The following is a 23,296-nucleotide window of genomic DNA, read 5'->3' as shown; positions in this document are numbered from 1 at the left end:
TTTTCTTTGTCCGGCCCGCCATACACGAAGCGGGCAGCAGTGGGACAGAGGAACGTGAACCTAGCGGAACTTTTAACGAGCCAGATACGAGCTTGCAAGCTGATGAAAGCACCTTTCATCACCAGAGATAAGAGGGCTCTCTACGATTCCCATTTGTGACGGACATCCAGGAGGAGGCATTCACAGTAGGAACGTGCTGTGTTGGGAAACCATCGGTCGCCGATAACAATCGACCCCAATACATCGATTTTCTAACATCAGCTTCAGATTTGAATTTATGGAATGCCGTATAAGCAACAAACGAATACATCTTACATCATATTTATTAGTCGACAAATAAAGCAATAATAACTATTACATTTCTTACAGATCACTATATATAAAAAGCAATCTCATAACTGATTCACCATCTTCCGGCCAAAACCGCTAAGGATGGACAGTTGAAATTTGGAAACGTTCTGGATCTTACACTGTATTCGTCGTTTAAGAAGGGATTTTTCGCAATTGTAACTCTAGGGGAATGAATATGGGATGAATGGCTTTTTGAAAAACGTCTCTATTAAGGCACTTTTTAAGCTAGACCTACGAAAATTGGTATTTGTTTCTCTGTCAGAAGTCAAGAAACAAGTGTTTCAGCATTTTTGGAAATTTAAGCCTATGGGATTGAAATACGGGGTAAAAGTCTTTATTTGAAAATATACCAATATCAAAGAACTACTAAAGTATTTTTCAACCTACATCTAAGAACATTCGTATTTGACTTCTCGGTTGGAAATTTTAAAAAAATTGTTTCAGTGTTTTTGGAAATACGACCCGTAAGGTGTTGAATAGAGGTCAGACTGATTCACTGAGTCATCATCGCCCAGATCGAACTACAGAGGAGAGAAAGTTCCAGCTTGGAAAGGATGTGGACTTTATACTGTAGGCATGGTTGCAGAAAGGCTTGTCCGAAATTCTACTCCTAATGGGGTGAAATAGGGGATGAAAGGCTTTTGGAAAGTATCTTGCTATTAAGGCAATTTTGAAGCTAGAATTACAAAAACTATCATTTGGCTTCTCAGCCAGAAAATAAAAAATACATGTTTCAGCATTTTTTTGAAAATTCAACCACTAAGCGGTTAAATAGTGGGTGTTAGACTTTTTGAAAATAAATAATTACTAAAGAACTACTAAAGCATTTGTAAGACCACGTGTACGACAACTGGTATTTGGATTCTCGGTTAGAAATTTAAAAAAAAAAAACGTGTTGCAGTGTTTTTGGAAATTCAGTCCGTAAGGGAAAGCAATAGGGAATGAAAATTTTTAAGGAAATACTTCGTTACATTGAAAAAATTAAATTATAAGATTTTAAATGTATAAAAATAGGTATTTCACTTCTCAATTATATATAAAGAATTATTTGTTAGGGGAAGACAGTTGCTATTGGAATATCTCCACAAGAACGCAAAATGTACGATTAGTGAAAACTTTGGACTCCAGGTACCAGAATCACTTTTTGGTCAGAAGTACATTCGGTAAAGACCATGGTTATATGGTCTTTATTAGGGAAGAAAGCTTATAAGATGTTGCAATTTGTGAACAAGACAAAAATTCGACTAAATAAAAAGAAAAACTCTGCAGGCTATACAGTCTGCGGAAGCGAAGCAGCGGGCTCTAAGCTAATTTTTGTATAAAAGAAGTAAAATCAATATTTTTGAGAGAAGTCTCCCCTTCAGGTTACTGCGGTAATGGCAGGAAGCGTGCCCCGTTTTTGAGAACTATCCTTCAGTTGCTAACGCTGTGGCCACAAAGCTCAAATACTTCAGTGCCTTTTTCTTTTTTTCTTTTTTTGTAATTTTGGATAGGTACAAGAGGACTTCAAAATAGAAGTTACATGTTGTTATGGAAGGGAGGGGGTAGCTTTTATTGAATGCTGCACCACATTTGAAACACACACAGGTATATTACGCTACTTTCCAACACATCTACCAAGTCTCTGCAAACAACGGTACCAAGCAAGGAGCCGCAGTCGTTAGCAGTTTGGACTCGCATTCGGGAGGACGACGGATCAAACCCACGTCCAGCAATCTTGATTTAGGTTCCCATGGCTTCCTGAATCGCTTCAGGCAAATACCGGGATGGTTCCTGTGAAATGGCACGGCAGACTTCCTTCCCCATCCTTCCCTAATTCGGTGGGACAGACGACGTCGCTGTTTGGTCCCCTCCCCCAAGTCAACCAAACAACGGAACTGTCGGAATGTTCTATAAATCGTTCAATTCGTAGAGGACAGAAATTTGTTCCTTGGCAGCGGACCATCCGAAGAGCTGTGTATGGTGAGACATCATGGAATATTCCCGCTTCGGTCCCTAAAATTTCATGCCTTCAAAATGGCGTCTGAAACGAAGTTGCGATGAAAGCAGAGAGCTATCACTCTATTGGCGGTAAATCAGAGCGTCGCAGATATTCATAGGCGCTTGCGGAATGTCTACGGAGACCTAGCAGTGAATAAAATCACGGTGAGTCGTTGGGCTAGGCGTCTGCCATCGCATCAAGGTCGCGCAAACCTGTTTGATCTCCCGCTTGTTCATGTGTGGCTCCTACGGTGTTGGAACGTGCGGAAAGTCTCATTCGAGGTCATCGACGGATCAAAGTCACGTATCTCGCTGCAAAACTGAACCTTTCTGTTGGTAGTGCTGATTCAGTCGTCCACCAGTTGGGGTCTTGAAAGGTGTGTTCGTGCTGGGTTTCTTATGCCTGACAGAAGATTACAAAGTGCAAAGACGGACCATCTGTTTTACGCAATGGACGATGCACTCCGCTGGAGGCAGTACATACATGATGGGGAGATGAGTGGTCTCCTGCGTCGAACAGTAGAGGGGTACCTTGCCGGCATATGCGGCCTCCCAGTAAGGAGGGATAATTCTGTCGCATTGAACGGAGAGTATGTTGAAAAATAGGGTTCTCTAACCGAAAAAGTGAGGAATAATATTGTGTATTGAAATCCAATCCCAATCTGCTTTCAGAAACAAAGAAAAAGTGTTGCATTACGCGGCAGAAACGCTGATGTGGCTAATATGTTGCTTCTCCACTGAATACCAGCTTGGAGGCGAAAATCTCTTTTCTTTGTTTGTTGCAAATTTGCAAAGCCACCCCACTCGTAACGTCAACTGGAGGGCACAACACAAACTCGGTAAAAACGGTTCAAATGGCTCTGAGCACTATGGGACTTAACATCTGAGATCATCAGTCCCCTAGAACTTAGAACTACTTAAACCTAACTAACCTAAAGACATCACACACATCCATGCCCGAGGCAGGATTCGAACCTGCAACCGTAGCGGTCCCGCGGTTCCAGACTGTAGCGCCTAGAATCGCTTGGCCATTCCGGCCGGCCCAAACTCGGTAAAGTCACGCCTCTTTTCCTGAATAAATCATAAGCACACCAGGCAAAAAAATCGTTAAGCCTTTACAGATGGTGCAGCCAACGAGTCAGGTGCACAACTACTAGACATTGTCTGTATATGATCCTAAGGCAGTATCGATTAGTCAGACATGGGTAAATGAAAGGACGTGACATAGTACCATAAAGGGGCAATGGTATTTGTCTGTGCCCCGCGATGAGTGAAGTTTATGGATTTGTTGGTGTTTCGCGCTGGACAGTTCGTCATGTGTACAATCAATCAGTAGTTTAACACACGTTGTGACGAAACACGTCGGCAGAATTGTGGTCGGAACGAGATTCTGACCGAGAGGGACCGAAGGCGCGTCCCACGGCTTGTGAATTAAAATCGCCTCCGAACTTGACAGGAATCACTGCAGCAGTGAATGAAGGTCCACTCACACCGGTTAGCGAGAGAAAATTGTGTCGGGAACTGCTTGCAATAAACATCTAAAGTCGGTCACTGGGTAAGAGGGCATTGCTCACACAGGCACATGAAGGCGACAACAGCGAAGTTCACCGGGCTAGAGGAATATGTGATTGGTTTTCTGAACGCTTGCCCACCTTAGTATATCTAGATGGGCACATAAAATCGCCTGACTTGAACCCAAAGGAAAATCTTCGAGACGTGTTCGAACAGGTGGTAAAACGCCCACATCAGCATCCCCACAATTCGGAGGAATTGCGCGTTCAAATCCTCAGTGAGTGTTTTAACCTGTATGCGACATACCTGCACAATGGTGCGGACTCACTCGAATCCAGCAGGCTATTCGTCAGTGGTAGGGCAACCTGTGCGTCACCCAGCTCTGCAGTGTTGCCAAATTTATTCAACATGGTGGATCCAAGGTGGTGGCGTTAGATGTGGCAACGTCGCAATGGCGTCATGGTGGGAAGTACCCTCTCCTCCCCCTCCCCTCCCTGAGAAAATAATGGGAAGTTCAAATTTTGGTGGAAAAAAGGTCACTCGGGCTGCCTACAACAACCTTAGAAAATTGCGGGAAAATTTTGGCGGCAAAATACGTCACTCAGGCTACCATCACTAACCTAAGCCATTCGACCACCACCTCTTCCTTGGAATTGGAGGGAAAATGAATCAGCCTGTGTCCACCTGCTGGGGGAGAGGAAGGAGTGTACTTTATTTATTGTGGAACAATTTATTTAGGGATGGATTTCACTTAGTATATTTATTACGCTGATACAAAACACTTGCCCTGGCGTTTACAAATAGCCAACAGACCTGCAAACGTGTCGTACATTACCGGAATAATGCAGTACACTGACGTACAGACACGCAAACAACTCGTAAATTGTCAAGACAATGCATGTAAAAGGCTCTGCAAACACGTTCACTAATTGTAAACTGTCAAAATAATACATTGCACAGCAAACAGACCTATTCACAAAATAATGCAACAGACATGTTCACTACTCGTGAAATTGTCAAAAAATAGTGCATATATAACGCTCTGCCAACACGCTCACATCTCTTAAACTGACGAAAATAATGCACTGCACAAACACTCATGCTTTCGAACTATCGTCAACTGCGACGTATCAGCGAACTGTTCTCTACAAAAAAGTTCAAGTGGCTCTGAGCACTATGGGACTCAACTTCTGAGGTCATTAGTCCCCTAGAACATAGAACTAGTTAAACCTAACTAACCTAAGGACATTACACACATCCATGCCAGAGGCAGGATTCGAACCTGCGACCGTAGCGGTCTCGCGGTTCCAGACTGCAGCGCCTAGAACCGCACGGCCACTTCGGCCGGCTGTTCTCTACAGAGATCCAATATGCGTACATGTCGGTGTGGCCTGCCCTGCAGAGGAACGACAAACTGCCGGGTCATGCACAGTTGTTTGTTCGGGTCCCATAAGCATTAGGCGCCGGCATCCCTTTCATATAGGTAAGAAAAGAGGGTCGTTACACTTTCAACTACCTAGTTTCAATTACTTTTCACGGTCATCCAGCCACCCACTTCCACATCTGAAATACATGCACATAGATCGTTGTATATAGGAAAATTCTTAGGATTTTTGGTATGTTAGCAACCACGACAGGTAAATATCCTCGTACAAAATATTTATTAATTTTTGCATATATATTTATACTCGGAAAACAACCCTTTTCATTTTTTATTAGGTGTAGTTTTAATAATATCCAATTTAATTTTTAAATTATAACTCAAATTCACATCCGAATCATGTATTTCTTTCTCCATCCAGTAATTTGACAAATACAGAGAAAGTATATTCTCCAATTCTAATACATATCTAATTTTCTTCCTGTAAAGTACTTGTTTTATGGCTTTAACTATTAACCCAGTTCCTTCCTGCAGTTCTACTAGGCGATAGCATTCGGAGTTCTTAATTTTTCCTCGTATCTCCTCCATGACGCTACTGTTAAAGCATTCCACGTCTGTATGTAGGCCTTTCTTCTGCTCCACATTCATGCGGGATTTCTGTGCAGAACTTTAAGTTTACAACTTTTGCAAACGAGTGTCCATTAAATGTAGTTATTCTATCAGTTTTAAACTCGTCAAATCACTGTTCCGTTGCTAGGTGGACAACATCCAGCTCGCCGCAGTTAGGTAGAATATAACCAACTTTTCTAAGCCGATCTAAATGAGAACACAGCTTAACAAACACATTTTCCGTGTATCCCTTAATATAGTAAACGTTCTGGATTCCATTGATTTCGGCCAGTACTCCAACACGTGACCAGTTTCCATTGCTATTTACTGTCAACGCCAATATTCTGTATTCCTCCTTCGTAGTAGGATTTTTCCACACAGTGTATTTAAATCTGTATGTAAACCTGGCCTGCTCATTCGCAATAACTTCGTCCTTTTCCAGTTGCAGCTTATATTCTTTCTTTATGGCAGGTGTCTTCTCCATATACTCCAGTTTCCATTTCTTTACTTCGATGTCCTCCATTTCCAGTTTTCTTTTCTGTACACTTATTAACTGTTCTTAAAGGAATAATTTCTTTACTGGAGATTGGTTTAAGTCTGTTTGATACATTGGCCGGCCGCTGTGGCCCAGCGGTTCTAGGCGCTTCAGTCCGGAGCCGCGCTGCTGCTACGGACGCAGGTTCGAATCCTGCCTCGGGCATGGATGTGTGTGATGTCCTTAGGTTAGTTAGGTTTAAGTAGTTCTAAGTGCTAGGGGACTGATGACCTCACAGGTTAAGTCCCATAGTGCTTAGAACCATTTGAACCATTTACATTTGATACATTGGTCCTTTTTCTTAAGTCTTGGGATATAACATTATTGGTAGGAACCAGTCCCAATGCGGCGATATCTATATCGGACGGTATTGTGGAGAACAATGTTCAAGACTGAGAAAAGTAAGTTTCTCCTGCTTTAATGTAACACTTCTGCGTAATACTTATATTGTCATTTTTGGAGTCGGAGTTAAGAACCTCCACGTAGAGTGAAATTTTCACTCTACAGCGGAGTGTGCCCTGATATGAAGCTTCCTGGCAGATTAGAACTGTGTGCAGGCCCGAGACTCGAACACAGGACCTTTGCCTTTCGCGGGCAAGTGTTCCACCAACTGAGCTACCCAAGCACGACTCACGCCCAGTCCTCACAGCTCCCGCGAAAGGCAAAGGTCCCGAGTTCAAGTCTTGGCCGGCACACAGATTTAATCTGCCAGGAACTTTCAACCTCAACGCAGTTTATAGGTAAATAAGGGAACAATTGACAGGAATGGGGGAAAGAAGTACAGTAGAAGAAGAATGGGCAGCTCTGAGGGATGAAGTAGTGAAGGCAGCAGAGGATCAAGTAGGTAAAAAGACGAGGGCTAATAGAAATCCTTGGGTAACAGAAGAAATATTGAATTTTATTGATGAAAGGAGAAAATATAAAAATGCAGTAAATGAAGCAGGCAAAAAGGAATACAAACGTCTCAAAAATGAGATAGACAGGAAGTGCAAAATGGCTAAGCAGGGGTGGCTAGAGGACAAATGTAAGGATGTAGAGGATTGTCTCACTAGGGGTAAGATAGATACTGCCTACAGGAAAATTAAAGAGACCTTTGGAGAGAAGAGAACCACTTGTATGAATATCAAGAGCTCAGATGGCAACCCAGTTCTAAGCAAAGAAGGGAAGGCAGAAAGGTGGAAGGAGTATATAGAGGGTTTATACAAGGGCGATGTACTTGAGGACAATATTATGGAAATGGAAGAGGATGTATATGAAGACGAAATGGGAGATAAGATACTGCGTGAAGAGTTTGACAGAGCACTGAAGGACCTGAGTCGAAACAAGGCCCCGGGTGTAGACAACATTCCATTAGAACTACTGACGGCCTTGGGAGAGCCAGTCATGACAAAATTCTACCATCTGGTGAGCAAGATGTATGAGACAGGCGAAATACCCTCAGACTTCAAGAAGAATATAATAATTCCAATCCCAAAGAAAGCAGGTGTTGACAGATGTGAAAATTACCGAACTATCAGTTTAATAAGTCACAGCTGCAAAATACTAACGCGAATTCTTTACAGACGAATGGGAAAACTGGTAGAAGCGGACATCGGGGAAGATCAGTTTGGATTCCGTAGAAAGGTTGGAACACGTGAGGCAATACTAACCTTACGACTTATCTTAGAAGAAAGATTAAGAAAAGGCAAACCTACGTTTCTAGCATTTATAGACTTAGAGAAAGCTTGTGACAATGTTAACTGGAATACTCTCTTTCAAATTCTGAAGGTGGCAGGGGTAAAATACAGGGAGCGAAAGGCTATTTACAATTTGTACAGAAACCAGATGGCAGTTATAAGAGTCGAGGGGCATGAAAGGGAAACAATGGTTGGGAAAGGAGTGAGACAGGGTTGTAGCCTCTCCCCGATGTTATTCAATTTGTATATTGAGCTAGCAGTAAAGGAAAAAAAAGAAAAATTCGGAGTAGGTATTAAAATCCATGGAGAAGAAATAAAAACTTTGAGGTTCGCCGATGACATTGTAATTCTGTCAGAGACAGCAAAGGACTTGGAAGAGCAGTTGAACGGAATGGACAGTGTCTTGAAAGGAGGATATAAGATGAACATCAACAAAAGCAAAACGAGGATAATGGAATGTAGTCAAATTAAATCGGGTGATGCTGAGGGAATTAGATTAGGAAATGAGACACTTAAAGTAGTAAAGGAGTTTTGCTATTTAGGGAGGAAAATAACTGATGATGGTCGAAGTAGAGAGGATATAAAATGTAGACTGGCAATGGCAAGGAAATCGTTTCTGAAGAAGAGAAATTTGTTAACGTCGAGTATAGATTTAAGTGTCAGGAAGTCGTTTCTGATAGTATTTGTATGGTGTGTAGCCATGTATGGAAGTGAAACATGGATGATAACTAGTTTGGACAAGAAGAGAATAGAAGCTTTCGAAATGTGGTGCTACAGAAGAATGCTGAAGATAAGGTGGGTAGATCACGTAACTAATGAGGAGGTATTGAATAGGATCGGGGAGAAGAGAAGTTTGTGGCACAACTTGACTAGAAGAAGGGATCGGTTGGTAGGAGATGTTTTGAGGCATCAAGGGATCACAAATTTAGCATTGGAGGGCAGCGTGGAGGGTAAATATCGTGTAGGGAGACCAAGAGATGAATACACTTAGCAGATTCAGAAGGATGTAGGTTGCAGTAGGTACTGGGAGATGAAGAAGCTTGTACAGGATAGAGTAGCATCGAGAGCTGCATCATAAAAATGGCTCTGAGCACTATGGGATTTAACATCTATGGTCATCAGTCCCCTAGAACTTAGAACTACTTAAACCTAACTAACCTAAGGACATCATACAACACCCAGCCATCACGAGGCAGAGAAAATCCCTGACCCCGCCGGGAATCGAACCCGGGAACCCGGGCGTGGGAAGCGAGAACGCTACCGCACGACCACGAGATGCGGGCAGAGCTGCATCAAACGAGTCTCAGGACTGAAGACCACAACAACAACAACAACAACAACAACAACAATTAAATCTGTATGCAGAAAGAGCATAACTTATGAGCTTTTCACAGTCTTGAGAGTGTGGCACACTTACTTGCACACCAGTCAGTTTTCGGGTGTTGTTTCTACCCCTGTATACATATTTGCAGAACGTTGTTAAACACCATACAGCAACTGTTCTGTAAATTATTAGTTAGCTGACACCACATGAACGCAATTGACACAGAGTAAAGTGGAATACATTGTAAATAATGCTTGTTGATGTCTAATACACTTAAACAGCTTTGCACTGGGATCCATTCTGCAGTTTTATATTGTAGCCTACAGCATGGTAATGCGATGCTCCTTAGCCAAAGAAGACGTAAAAGTTTTCTGTAGACGTGTGTCTGGACACTTTATAAAATCTATACGATGGTTACCGATAACTTTGCTTACTCCTGGACCTGTGATATGAAATATAAATTTGTTGTACACCGTCACTCTACAATTGGAGACCATCCACGTTAAACAGTCTATCCCAGCTGTCTTATCGCAGTCCACAATCACATTGCTGCTTCCCTCGTGCTCTCCTTCCATGTAGAAGTCGGGGGTTGATATTAGATAGTCGTATATCTCCATTTTATTAAAAATTCCGGAGAAGTCTTGCGTTATGTCTAAATCTGGAAGGTAATAATCGTCTAGAAGTAGCTGCTGCAATATTCCAGGCAACTCTTCCATTAGAATATCTAATTTAACGTTGGCTAATTCCACTTTATATGGTATAGCCACAGGATTTTTGTATTTCTTGAATGGTTTCCAGTGTTTCCTTACCGATTTTATCCAATATTCCTCTTGATGTTACAATGTCGCTTCCATGTTGGAGAAATGGTAGCTTCGCCTTGACACCATGTCTTGCAGTAACGAACATGGAGAATTTACTACGTAGATAATAGTTAAATGAGCCACACATCTCGTTCTTCAACATTACAGATCGTCCCTTCTGTAACTGCTCCTGACAGTCCCCTTGATCACAGATTTTAACTACCATAATGTTATCGCAAAACGGTTCTGTAATAGAAGTAAGTACACTTAAATACTTCTTGCTGAGGGGTGTACCATTTTCGGCGCTATTTATGTTCCCAATGGCACAAACAAGATTGTCCAGGTTCTCCAGTAGTAACCATAAACTAAAGCGTTCGTCTGTTGGTCTCGTTCTCCTCCCTGATAGCTGAAGCATGTTAAGCACTTTGGATGAATCCATGCTGACACTTTCAACAACCACAGAAGACTGATCGGTTGCGGTTGTCATTCCTCCTTTAATACTCTAAATATCCCCGATGGTGACATGATATTCCGGTCATACATTCAACATTTGATTTTACGTGCAATCCAACTGTAAACCGCCAGCTGAGTTGCGTTGTTTTGTGTGAAAGCTATCCGTGGGAGGGAAGGCGATTGACCCGGGGCAGATCAAAACACACATGTGTAGTGGGTGGACTATAAGAGGAACCTGTAGCCTGCACCGCATTAATGCTACCGAGAAAAAATAATTATTGATAACTTATATAATAAAAAAATTGTGATAATAGTAATGATCTTTTCAAAATAATGTTTCGTGACTAAAACAGAACAGAATCGTCAGTTTTTATCCCTTCAGATTATTTTATTTTCTACATCTATATCTGCATGATTACTCTGCAATACACATTTAAGTGGTTGGCAGAGGGTTCATCGAACCACAATCATACTATCTCTCTACCATTCCACTCCCGAACAGCGCGCGGGAAAAACGAACAACTAAACCTTTCTGTTCGAGCTCTGATTTCTCTTATTTTATTTTGATGATAATTCCTACCTATGTAGGTTGGGCTCAACAAAATATTTTCGCATTCGGAAGAGAAAGTTGGTGACTGAAATTTCGTAAATAGATCTCGCCGCGCCGAAAAACGTCTTTGCTTTAATGACCTACATCCCAGCTCGCGTATCATATCTGCCACACTCTCTCCCCTATTACGTGATAATACAAAACGAGCTGCCCTTTTTTGCACCCTTTCGATGTCCTCCGTCAATCACACCTGGTAAGGATCCCACACCGCGCAGCAATATTCTAATAGAGGACGAACGAGTGTAGTGTAAGCTGCCTCTTTAGTGGACTTGTTGCATCTTCTAAGTGTCCTGCCAATGAGACGCAACCTTTGGCTCGCCTTCCCCACAATATTATCTATGTGGTCTTTCCAACTGAAGTTGTTCGTAATTTTAACACCCAGGTACTTAGTTGAATTGACAGCCTTGAGAATTGTACTATTTATCGAGTGATCGAATTCCAACGTATTTCTTTTGGAACTCATGTGGATCACCTCACACTTTTCGTTATTTAACGTCACCTGTCACCTGCCACACCATACAGCAATCTCTTCTAAATCGCTTTGCAACTGATACTGGTCTTCGGATGACCTCACTAGACGATAAATTACAGCATCATCTACGAACATCGTAAGAGAATTGCTGAGGTTGTCACCCAGGTGATTTATATAGATCAGGAACAGCAGAGGTCCCAGGAAGCTTCCCTGGAGAACACCTGATATCACTTCAGTTTTACTCGATGATTTTCCGTCTATTACTACGAACTGCGACCTTCCTGACAGGAAATTACGAATCCAGTCGCACAACTGAGACGATACCCCATAGACCCGCAGCTTGATCAGAAGTCGCTTGTGAGGAACAGTGTCAAAAGCATTCCGGAAATCTAGAAATACGGAATCAACTTGAGATCCCCTGTCGATAGCGGCCATTACTTCGTGCGAATAAAGAGCTACCCCACATGGAGTAATTACGCCCCAGACTGGGCAACACTGATGTGGACCACAACTGGTGGAGAAGCCTCAGTTGCCGTCCCATCGAACAGGATGCAACGATTTGGATTTGATGATGTCAATGACGCTAGTAGGGGTAGAAGGTTCGCCTCCGCCACGCTGTGTGGAGAACGAAAGTGGACAGAGATGTAGGGGAGCGCTCTGACGCTGGAATGAGTCAGTGCTGCGGTCAGAAGCCGCAGCTCGCATGCCTCACGCAGGACGCGTGCTTCGTTGAGTCAGACAGGTGAGGTGCAGCTGGGGTACCGTCGCACGAGGCACTCCCCCACGGCCGCCACCTGCGCCAGCGGCAGCACTCACTCCCGACTGACAGATAAACACCGGCTTGCGTCACCTGCGTCCGGTACCACACCCGGGGGCCACACGTCATAGCCTGCTTGCTGCTGACACGCGGGCCCAGAAAACGCCGCACACCTCACTCTCTTCCCCCCTCACACTTCACGCATGCGACTCGTCATCACTAGAGGGGTTCCTCTAGTCACGCCACGCAAATACTCCAGTCTTCCCTTCACAACTAGTGTCTGGCCTCCAGAATGAATTTTCAATCAGCAGCGTGTAACTGTCTAGATACGTACGTTTGTTTTTAATTCCGTGGTAAAATACACAGCTGCCAGTGCCAGGTCAACAGTAACGTGGATCTTGAACACATATTTCACAGGCGCCTTAATACAATGCCGGAAAAAAAAAATGCAACAGCCACAATGATTGTGTTCAATGGTATCAGGGTGTTGGGTTGGGTTGTTTTGGGGAAGGAGACCCGACAGCGAGGTCATCGGTCTCATCGGATTAGGGAAGGACGGGGAAGGAAGTCGGCCGTGCCCTTTCAAAGGAACCATCCCGGCATTTGCCTAGAGCGATTTAGGGAAATCACGGAAAACCTAAATCACAATGGCCGCATGCGGGATTGAACCGTCGTCCTCCCGAATGCGAGTCCAGTGTCTAACCACTGCGCCACCTCGCTCGGTATATCAGGGTGTAATACACTCTAAGACAAATAAAACGACGCACCACGAAGGAATTACACGAATGCGACGGAAATCGATAGATGTGATTTAGATGTACAGATAAAAAATGATTGGACTTTCAGAAAAACTGCATCATTTACTGAATAGAGGCAGCCTTACAAATTGAGCAAACGAATGAAGCACTGGTCCACCTCTGGCCCTTATGCAAGCAGTTGTTCAGATAGGCGCTGGTTGACAGATTTGCTGGATGGCATCCTGACAGATGTGGTGCCAAATTGCATCCAATAGACAACCCTGCAGGTGGGACAACCACAGCTATGAGTATTCATCTTCGATATTAATAACAGCTTCTGATGTATTTTGGTCCTTGATTACTGTACCACTACCGGATTTGTGGTGTTAAAATCTGAAGCCATCTGATGATAACATGATGATCATGATTGATTTGTGGGGAGCTCAAATGCGCTGTCGTCAGCGCCCGTACAAAGTCCCTGTTCTCACACAGTCCAATTTTTACACAGTCCAGTCTACCCACTGTCTTGAATGATGATGATGAAGTGATGGAGACAACACAAACACCCAGTCCCCAGGCAGAGAAAATCCCCAACCCGGGCGAGAATCGAACCCGGGACCCCGCGATCCAGAGGCAGCAACGCCAGCCACTAGGCCACGAGGTGTGGAATGAAGCCACCTGAAGATGTGGCATAAACGCCGCGAAACCGGTAGTGGTACAGTAATAAAGGACCAAAATACAGCTGAAGTGCTAATTAATACCCAAGATGTATCCAACAGGCCCGTTAGATCGTCCAGATCCTTCAAAAGTTCCAAACTAGGGAGAGATCCGGTGCCCTTGTTGGCCAAGGTAAGGTTTGGCAAACAGGAACAACAGCACGCACGAGGCACTCCCCCACAGCCGCCACCTGCGCCAGCGGCTGCGCTCACTCCGGACTAATAGGCAAACAAGCCTTGCGTCACATGCATCCAGTACCATACCTGGAGGCGACACCTCGCAGCCTGCTTGCTGCTGACACACGGCCCCAGAAAACGCCGCACACCTCACTCTCTTCCCCCTCACACTTCACTTCACGCATGCGACTCGTCATCACTGGAGGGGACCCTCACGTCATGACACGCAAATACTCAAGTCTTCCATTCCCAACTAGTGCCTGGCCTCCAGAGTGAATTTTCACTCCGCAGCGTGTAACTGTCTAGGTACATACGATTTTTTTTAAATTCTCTGGTAAAATACACAGCTGCTAGTGGCAGGTCAACAGTAACGTGGATCTTGCACACGTATTTCACAGGCGTCTTAATACACTGCAGGAAAAAAATGCAACAGCCACAGTGATTGTGTTCAGTGGTATCAGGGTGTAATACACTCTAAGACTAATAAAACGACGAACCAGGAAGGAATGACATGAATGCGTCGAAAGTCGATAGATGTGATTCACATGCACAGATAAAAAATGATTGCAGTTTCATAAAAGCAGGATGGTTTACTGAAGAGAGGCAGCTTTACAAATCGAGCAAACCAATGAAGCACTGGTCCACCTCTGGCCTTTAAGCAGGCAGTTGTTCAGCTTGGCGCTGGTTGATAGAGTTGCTGGATGGTCTCAGAGGATACAAGATCACTTGGACAGAATTTGTGATTGGTGTAAAGAATGGCAGCTAACGCCAAATATAGATAAATGTAAGTTAATGCAGATGAATAGGAAAAATAATCCTGTAATATTTGAATACTACATTAGCAGTGTAGTGCTTGACACAGTCACGTCGATTAAATATTTGGGCGTAACACTGCAGAGCGATATGAAGTGGGACAAGCATGTAATGGCAGTTGTGGGGAAGGCGGATAGTCGTCTTCGGTTCATTGGTAGAATTTTGGGAAGATGTGGTTCATCTGTAAAGGAGGCCGCTTATAAAACACTAATACGACCTATTCTTGAGTACTGCTCGAGAGTTTTGGATCCCTATCAGGTCGGATTGAGGGAGGGCATAGAAGCAATTCAGAGGCGGGCTGCTAGATTTGTTACTGGTAGGTCTGATCATCACGCGAGTGTTACGGAAATGCTTCAGGACCTCGGGTGGGAGTCTCTGGAGGAAAGGAGGTGTTCTTTTCGTGAATCGCTACTGAGGAAATTTAGAGAACCAGCATCTGAGGCTGACTGCAGTACAATTCTACTGCCGCCAACATACATATCGCGGAAAGACCAGAAAGATAAGAGAGATTAAGGCTCGTACTGAGGCATATAGGCAGTTATTTTTCCCTCGTTCTGTTTGGGAGTGGAACAGGGAGAGAAGATGCTAGTTGTGGTACGAGGTACCCTCCGCCACGCACCGTATGGTGGATTGCGGAGTATGGATGTAACTGTAGATCATGAGAAATTGTATCCAATAGACGTCCTTGTAGGTGGGGCAACCCCAGCTATGAGTATGTATCTTTGGTATTAATAACCGCTTCAGCTGTATTTTGGTCCTTTATTACTGTACCACTACCGGTTTCGTGGCGTTGAAGCCTGAAGCCACCTGATGATGATGATGTTTGTTTTGTGGGGTGCTCAACTGCGCGATCACCAGCGCCCGCACGAAGTCCCAATTTTCACAAAATCTAATTTTTACACAATCCAATCTACCCACTGTCACGAATGATGATGATGATGAAATGATGAGGACAACACTAACACCTGATCCCTGGGGACAGAAAATCCCCAACCCGGTCGGGAATCGAACCCGGGACCCCGTCATCCAGAGGGAGCAACGCTGGCCACTAGACCACGAGCTTTGGACTGAAGCCACCTGAAGATGTGGCATAAACGCCGCGAAACCGGTAGTGGTACAGTAATAAAGGACCAAAATACAGCTGAAGTGGTTATTAAAACCCAAGATTTATCCAACAGGCCCGTTAGATCGTCAAAATACTTCAAGAGTTCTAAACTAGGGAGAGATCCGGCGCCATTGTTGGCCAAGGTAGAGTTTGGTAAACAGGAACACAAGCATAGCAAACCTCGACGTGTATAGGAACGCTTTATCTTGCTGAAATGCAAGCCCAGCATGGCTTGCCACGGAGGGCAACAAAATGGGCCATAGAATGTCGTCGACGTACGGCTGTGCTGTAAGAGTGACGCGGACGACAACCAAAGGGGTCCTGCTACGAAAAGACACTGCACACAACAACATCACTCTTAGTTGTCAGACCCGTTGGTGGGCGACAACCAGGTTGTATCCAAGCGCTGTCTGGAGCTTCTCTACCCACCAGGCTCAGAATTTCTTTCAGTAGAATTGTCTTCGGTGATGAGCCTCGCTTCGAACTGAGAGCCAATGAGCAGCGAAGATGTGTGGAGACACACCGAGCAGCAGCGGCAAACCATCCTGACTGTCGTCTGCCATATGTCGAGACATGCAGGAGGGATGGTCTGGGGTGCCATTTCGTTTCATAGCAGGAACCGTCTGGTTCTCATGTGCGGCACACTTCGCTCGACGAAAGATCCGTACCCAAAGAAGGGAAAGTTGCAAAGGTCACACCAATATTCAAGAAACGTAGTAGGAGTAATCCACTAAGTTACAGGCCCATATCGTTAACGTCGATATGCAGCAAGATTTTAGAACATATATTGTGTTCGAACATTATGAATTACCTCGAAGAAAACGGTCTATTGACACACAGTCAACATGACCTTAGAAAACATCGTTTCTGTGAAACACAGCTAGCTCTTTATTCACATGAAGTGCTGAGTGCTATCGACAAGGCATTTCAGATCGACTCCGTACTCTTGGATTTCCGGAAGGCTTTTGACACTACCGCACAAGCGGCTCGTAGTAAAACTGCGTGCTTATGGAATATCGTCTCAGTTATGTGACTGGGTATGTGATTTCCTGTCAGAGAGGTCACAGTTCGTAGTAACTGACGGAAAGTCATCGAGTAAAACAGAAGTGATTTCTGGCGTTCCCCATGGTAGTGTTATAGGCCATTTGCTGTTCCTTATCTATATAAACGATTTGGGAGACAATCTGAGCAGCCGTCTTCGGTTGTTTGAAGATGACGCTGCCGTTTATCGACTAATAAAGTCATGAGAAGATTTAAAAAATGCAAAACGATTTAGAAAAAATATCTGAATGATGCGAAAAGTGACAGTTGACCCTAAATAACGAAAAGTGTGAGGTCATCCACATGAGTGCGAAAACGAACTCGTTAAACTTCGGTTACACGATAAATCAGTCTAATCTAAAAGCTGTAAATTCAACTAAATACCTAGGAATTACAATTACGGACAACTTAATTTGAAAAGAACACATACAAAATGTTGTGGGGAAGGCTAACCAAAGGCTGGGATTTATTGACAGGACACTCTGAAAGTGTAACAGACCTACTAAGCAGACTGCCTACACTACGCTTGTCCGTCCTCTTTTAGATCACTGCTGCGCGGTGTGGCATTCTTACCACGTAGGACTGACGGAGTACATCGAAAAAGTTCAAAGAAAGGCAGCATGTTTTGTATTATCACTAAGTATGGGAGAGAGTGTCACAGAAATGATACAGGATTTGGGCTGGACATCATTAAAAGAAAGGCGTTTTTCACTGCAACGGAATCTTCTCACGAAATTCCAACCACCAACTTTCTCCTCCGAATACGAAAATATTTCGTTGACACCGACCTACATAGGGCGGAACTATCACCACGATAAAATAAGGTAAATCAGAGCTCATACGGAAAGATATAGGTATTCATTCTTTTCCCGCGCTATAAAAGATTGGAAAAATAGAGATGGTTCGATGAACCCTCTGCCAGGCACTTAAATGTGATTTGCAGAGTATCCATGTAGATGCAGCATGGCGGTACATCGACGATATTGTAGGTCCAGTTTTGGTGCCCTTCATGGCAAGCCATCCTGAGGTTACATTTCAGCAAGATAATGGCCATCCGCACACGGCGAGAGTTTCTACTACTTGTCTTCGTCCTTGCCAAACTCTACCTTGGCCGGCAGTGACTACGGGTCTCTCCCGGAGGTGACATGGACTGGCACCACTGCACTGATTTCCGGATTGCCGTTTCGTTTCCGGTTCGAAGTGATGAACCCATGTTGCATAACCTGTGAGGATGTTCGACAAATATTTGTCACGACCATCCTCGAAACGCGCAAGCAATTCCCCGCAGTTCGTCCTTCCTTTCTCGTTACGATCTTGTGTTAGGGGCGAGGAATCCACCGGGCACGCAGCTTTGGGTACTCCAACTGGTGGACGAGTGTGTCAGCACGACCAACGGAGACGTCCAGTTGTGCACGGAGGCACTTCTACATACATACTCCGCAATCCACCATACGGTGCGTGGCGGAGGGTACCTCGTACCACAACTAGCATCTTCTCTCCCTGTTCCACTCCCAAACAGAACGAGGGAAAAATTACTGCCTATATGCCTCAGTACGAGCCATAATCTCTCTTATCTTATCTTTGTGAGCTTTCCGCCAAATTCAAGTTGGCGGCCGTAAAATTGTACTGCAGTCAGCCTCAAATGCTGGTTCTCTACATTTCCTCAGTAGCGATTCACGAAAAGAACGCCTCATTTCCTCTAGAGACTCCAACCAAGTTCCTGAAGCATTTCCGTAACACTCGCGTGATTATGAAACCTACCAGTAAAAAATATAGCAGCCCGCCTCTGAATTGCTTCTAAGTCATCCCTCAATCCGACCTGATAGGGATCCAAAACGCTCGAGCAGTACTCAAGAATAGGTCGTATTAGTGTTCTATAAGCGGTGTCCTTTACAGATGAACCACATCTTCCCAAAATTCTACCAATGAACCGAAGACGACTATCCGCCTTCCCCACAACTGCCATTACATGCTTGTACCTCTTCATATCGCTCTGCAATGTTACCCCCAAATATTTAATGGACGTGAGTGTGTCAAACGCTACACTACTAATGGAGTATTCAAATATTACGGTATTGTTTTTCCTATTCATCTGCATTAATTTACATTTATCTATATTTAGAGTTAGCTGCCATTTTTTACACCAATCACAAATCCTGTCCAAGTCATCTTGTATCCTCCTACAGTCACTCAACGACGATACCTTCCCGTACACCACAACATCATCAGCAAACAGCCGCACATTGCTATCCACCCTATCAAAAAGATCATTTATGTAGATAGAAAACAACAGCGGAGCTACCACACTTCCCTGGGGCACTCCAGATGATACCCTCACCTCCGATGAACACTAACCATCGAGAACAACGTACTGGGTTCTATTACTTAAGAAGTCTTCGAGCCACTCACATATGTGGGAACCAATCCCATATGCTCGTACCTCAGTTAGGAGTCTGCACTGGGGCACCGACTCAAACGCTTTCCGGAAGTCAAGGAATATGGCATCCGTCTCATACCCTTCATCCATGGTTCGCGAGATATCATGTGAAAAAAGGGCGAGTTGCGTTTCGCAGGAGCGATGCTTTCTAAAGCCGTGCTGATGCATGGACAGCAAATACTTTGTCTCAAGGAAATTCATTATATTCGAACTGAGAATATGTTCGAGAATCCTGCAACAAACCGATGTTAAGGATATTGATCTGTAATTTTGAGGATGCGTCCTTCTACCCTTCTTATATACAGGCGTCACCTGTGCTTTTTTCCAGCCGCTCGGGACTTTACGTTGGGCAAGAGATTCGCGATAAATGCAAGCTAAGTAAGAAGCCAGCGCAGTGGAGTACTCTCTGTAAAACCGAATTCGAATCCCATCAAGACCTGGCGATTTATCTATTTCCAACCAATTCAGCTGCTTCACAACCCCAGGGATGTCTATCACTATGTCCTCCATACGGGAATCTGTACGAGACTCAAACGGCGGTATGTCTGTACGATCCTCCTGCGCGAAATATTTCTGAAATGCTAAATTTAAAATGTCAGCTTTCGCTTTGCTGTCTTCCGCTGCCAGACCAGACTGATCAGTGAGTGACTGGATGGGAGCCTTCGACCTGTTTACCGATTTTACGTAAGACCAGAATTTCCTTCGGTTTTCTGCAAGATCTTTTGCTAAGGTATGACGGTGGTAGTAGTTGTATACTTCGCGCATCGCTCTTTTTACAGCAGCACGAATCTCTACTTTTGCCTATCCTGATTCTCCCAATCTTTCTTGTACCGCGAATGCAACTGCTTCCTGAGCATTCTCCGAATTGCGCTGTTAAACCACGGTGGGTCTTTTCCGTCCGTAACCCACTTTTTCGGCACATACTTTTCCAATGCGTGATTTACAATGTGAGGCACTTCATTGTGATCCGTCGATCAAATGGTTCAAATGGCTCTAAGCACTACAGGACTTAACATGTGAGGTCATCAGACACAGAACTACGTAAACCTAAGTAACCTAAGGACATCACACGCACCCGTGCCCGAGGCAGGATTCGAACCTGCGACCGTAGCAACCGCGTGGTTCCGTACTGAAGCGCCTAGAACCGCTCGGCCACAACGACCAGCGATCCGTCGATCAACTCGAATTAGAATGTCGGCACGTTTCAACATTGCAGGAATCACAGCTGTGTGCAAGCCGGAGGTTGACCTTGTTGCGATGATAACAAACGCCTCGCTCAAAGACTCGCCGTGCTTTTGTTCACTGCAGACATTCTGCAGGCGTCTACAAATATCTGTGATGGTCTGATTTTCCGCCAAAAGCAAGTCAATGACAGCTCTCTGCTTGGAACGCCATTTTGAAGGTTATGTATAGCGCTGCCACCTATCGGAACTTCATGGAATTATAGGAGCTGAAGCGGGAATATACATGTCGGACAACTAATTTCGCATTTTGCAACCGAAACTGAGCAAGAAAAAAAAATGTGTTGTATTACTTACTGAACGCCCCCCGAGGAACTTTTATCTAGTGACTCCCCTCTACATTGCCTAGCGATAAGAATTGAGAAATACGCTCCTACCTGCATTGTGGAGTTGCGCTGAAATGTTAATGATTTGCACATCTATACATGTCACCCACATTGTGGCGATTGAGCGTTTGTTGCGCACCACCTTTACGGTGTTGCAAATGTAATGGCCGGTGCGACATTGTGTTAACGTGTGTGCGGCGGCAGACGGCCACATATCACACACCAAGCGCTACGTGCCGGGCCGCATTCCTGCGCCCACGCCGTGCGCGGCTCCAGACACCTCGCTGACGTCACTACACATCCCCCCCCCACCCACCCCCCAAACCCCTCACGACGCACCGGAGCCCATTCTCCGGGTTCCAACACGCGTCATGCCTCAGCTGCCGCGCGGTGTATCACTGCCTGGGCGTTCGCTGCAGCACTGCACGCGCACGTGCGCACACACACACACACACACACACACACACACACACACACACACACACACACACATATACAACTTTTCCTTTTCGACACTACCTGTCACACACTACATACCACATTTAACGTGACGCAGCATGCGAAGGTTGCTTAGTGTGGAAGGGCTACTCCTGTAACCGAAATCGCACATCTGAAGATGGTTCTAGAGGAACCGGAACCGGTCATGTGAATAAAAAAATTTTTGCAATCAAGATGTATTATAAGTAACAGCCACAGGACTCGTGATGTACACACAACACGACGGTGGCAATCTACGCGGATGACACCGCCATCCTTGCGCAAGACTGGATTGCCGCCTAACATTAACTCACGCCTACAGACTGCACTCAGAACGGCAGAGCCTTGGCTGGTGAAATGGCGTGTTAGAGTAAACGTCGACAAGTTCGAAGCCGTTCTGTTCACTAGAAGACCGAAGCAACTGCGCAAACACCGACACTGCAGACCAATAACTCTACATGCACGCCCAATACGTTTCCGTGAGAAAGTCAAATACCTCGGCGTGTGGCTGGACCGGAAATTGCTATGGGGGGACCACATACAACACATGACCAACCGAGCAAGCGCGAGGCTCAAACAGCTCTACCCTATGCTCAACAGGCGTAGCACACTGAACAGAAGGGTGCCGAGGTACATGAGACTTATTCGACTCCTGATGGGATACGCAGCTCCTGTCTGGGGATACGCTGCGCCCACTCGCCTGCGCCGTCTGCAGCTCATACAGAACAAAGTACTCAAAATCATAAGCAACGCTCCGCGCTACACACGCATCGCGGACCTTCACCGGGAATACCGGCTAGATACCATCTTGCAGGTACTCCAAAAACGCTCCACACGACTGTACAATAACACGAGACACTCGCGCAACCCGTTTATCCTTTCTCTGGGTAACTACGACCACAACCATAGATAGAAGCATAACAGACCAAAGACGCCATTGGCTAGGAACTAAACATCTGTGGTCCGTAGCACGCTAACACGACAGTACTGGCGAGCCCCTGCAACACAGCTACTATTGGTAACCTCAGATGATCGACCCGCCGAAAAACGGGCAACCGCAGGGAAACCGTACTGTACACAGCACGCAAACCAACCACACACTACCCCTACACTGTCTGTGAGCCGACCTATGACCGATCGCCCACTAATGCACAACGACCTTGAACTCTTGCAGGGACGCAGCAACTGCAGCAAGCCCCGCAACGAGCTCCAGCAACGACAAAGGTAACATAACCACACCTTGCATGCATTGTCGCAGATAGCAAGCCGCTACTGCCCTTACTACCCGTCCTACTGTCGCAGAGGTTTTTTGCCCCCTTGACGCCTGCCTTGGCACTTTTTTTCCTCTGCCCTTACAACCGCTACCCTTCGATCGCTTTCGTCGACTTTCTATCTCCTGATGAACCATGTTAATGAGTAATCTTAGCCAGACGCATGGATAACATCACAGCCCGCATCCTGTGACGCCTGATTCAAGATCTAACTTGTTTTACGGAGGTGATAGTAGAACTTTTGGTTTGGTCTTCACGTTGGTGTGGGCGTGGAGGGACCCCATCCTTGTGTATAAAAAAAAGAGAGGGAGTCGTGAACGTCCTCCGTGTCAGGGACAAACAGCAAAGGCCACACGGCGCTGACACTGCGATTCTGTCGAACTGAAGAAAGTTGTACCGACGTACGATACTCACAAGGGAACCTTCCCATCGCACCCCCCCCCCCCCCCCCTCAGATTTAGTTGTAAGTTGCACAGTGGATAGGCCTTGAAAAAC

The 23,296-nt window shown here is 45.1% G+C and overlaps 1 protein-coding gene across 1 annotated transcript in view; it reads right to left on the bottom strand.

Annotated features, from left to right (window-relative positions):
- The window catches only part of LOC124716829 (amyloid-beta-like protein), a 552,604-nt gene that overhangs the window by 184,910 nt on the left and 344,398 nt on the right, over positions 1 to 23,296 (bottom strand). The window lies entirely within an intron of this gene.

Source organism: Schistocerca piceifrons, chromosome 9 (genome assembly GCF_021461385.2).
Source record: "Schistocerca piceifrons isolate TAMUIC-IGC-003096 chromosome 9, iqSchPice1.1, whole genome shotgun sequence".
Lineage (NCBI taxonomy): Eukaryota > Metazoa > Arthropoda > Insecta > Orthoptera > Acrididae > Schistocerca > Schistocerca piceifrons.
This window is presented reverse-complemented; position numbering and strand designations above follow the sequence as displayed.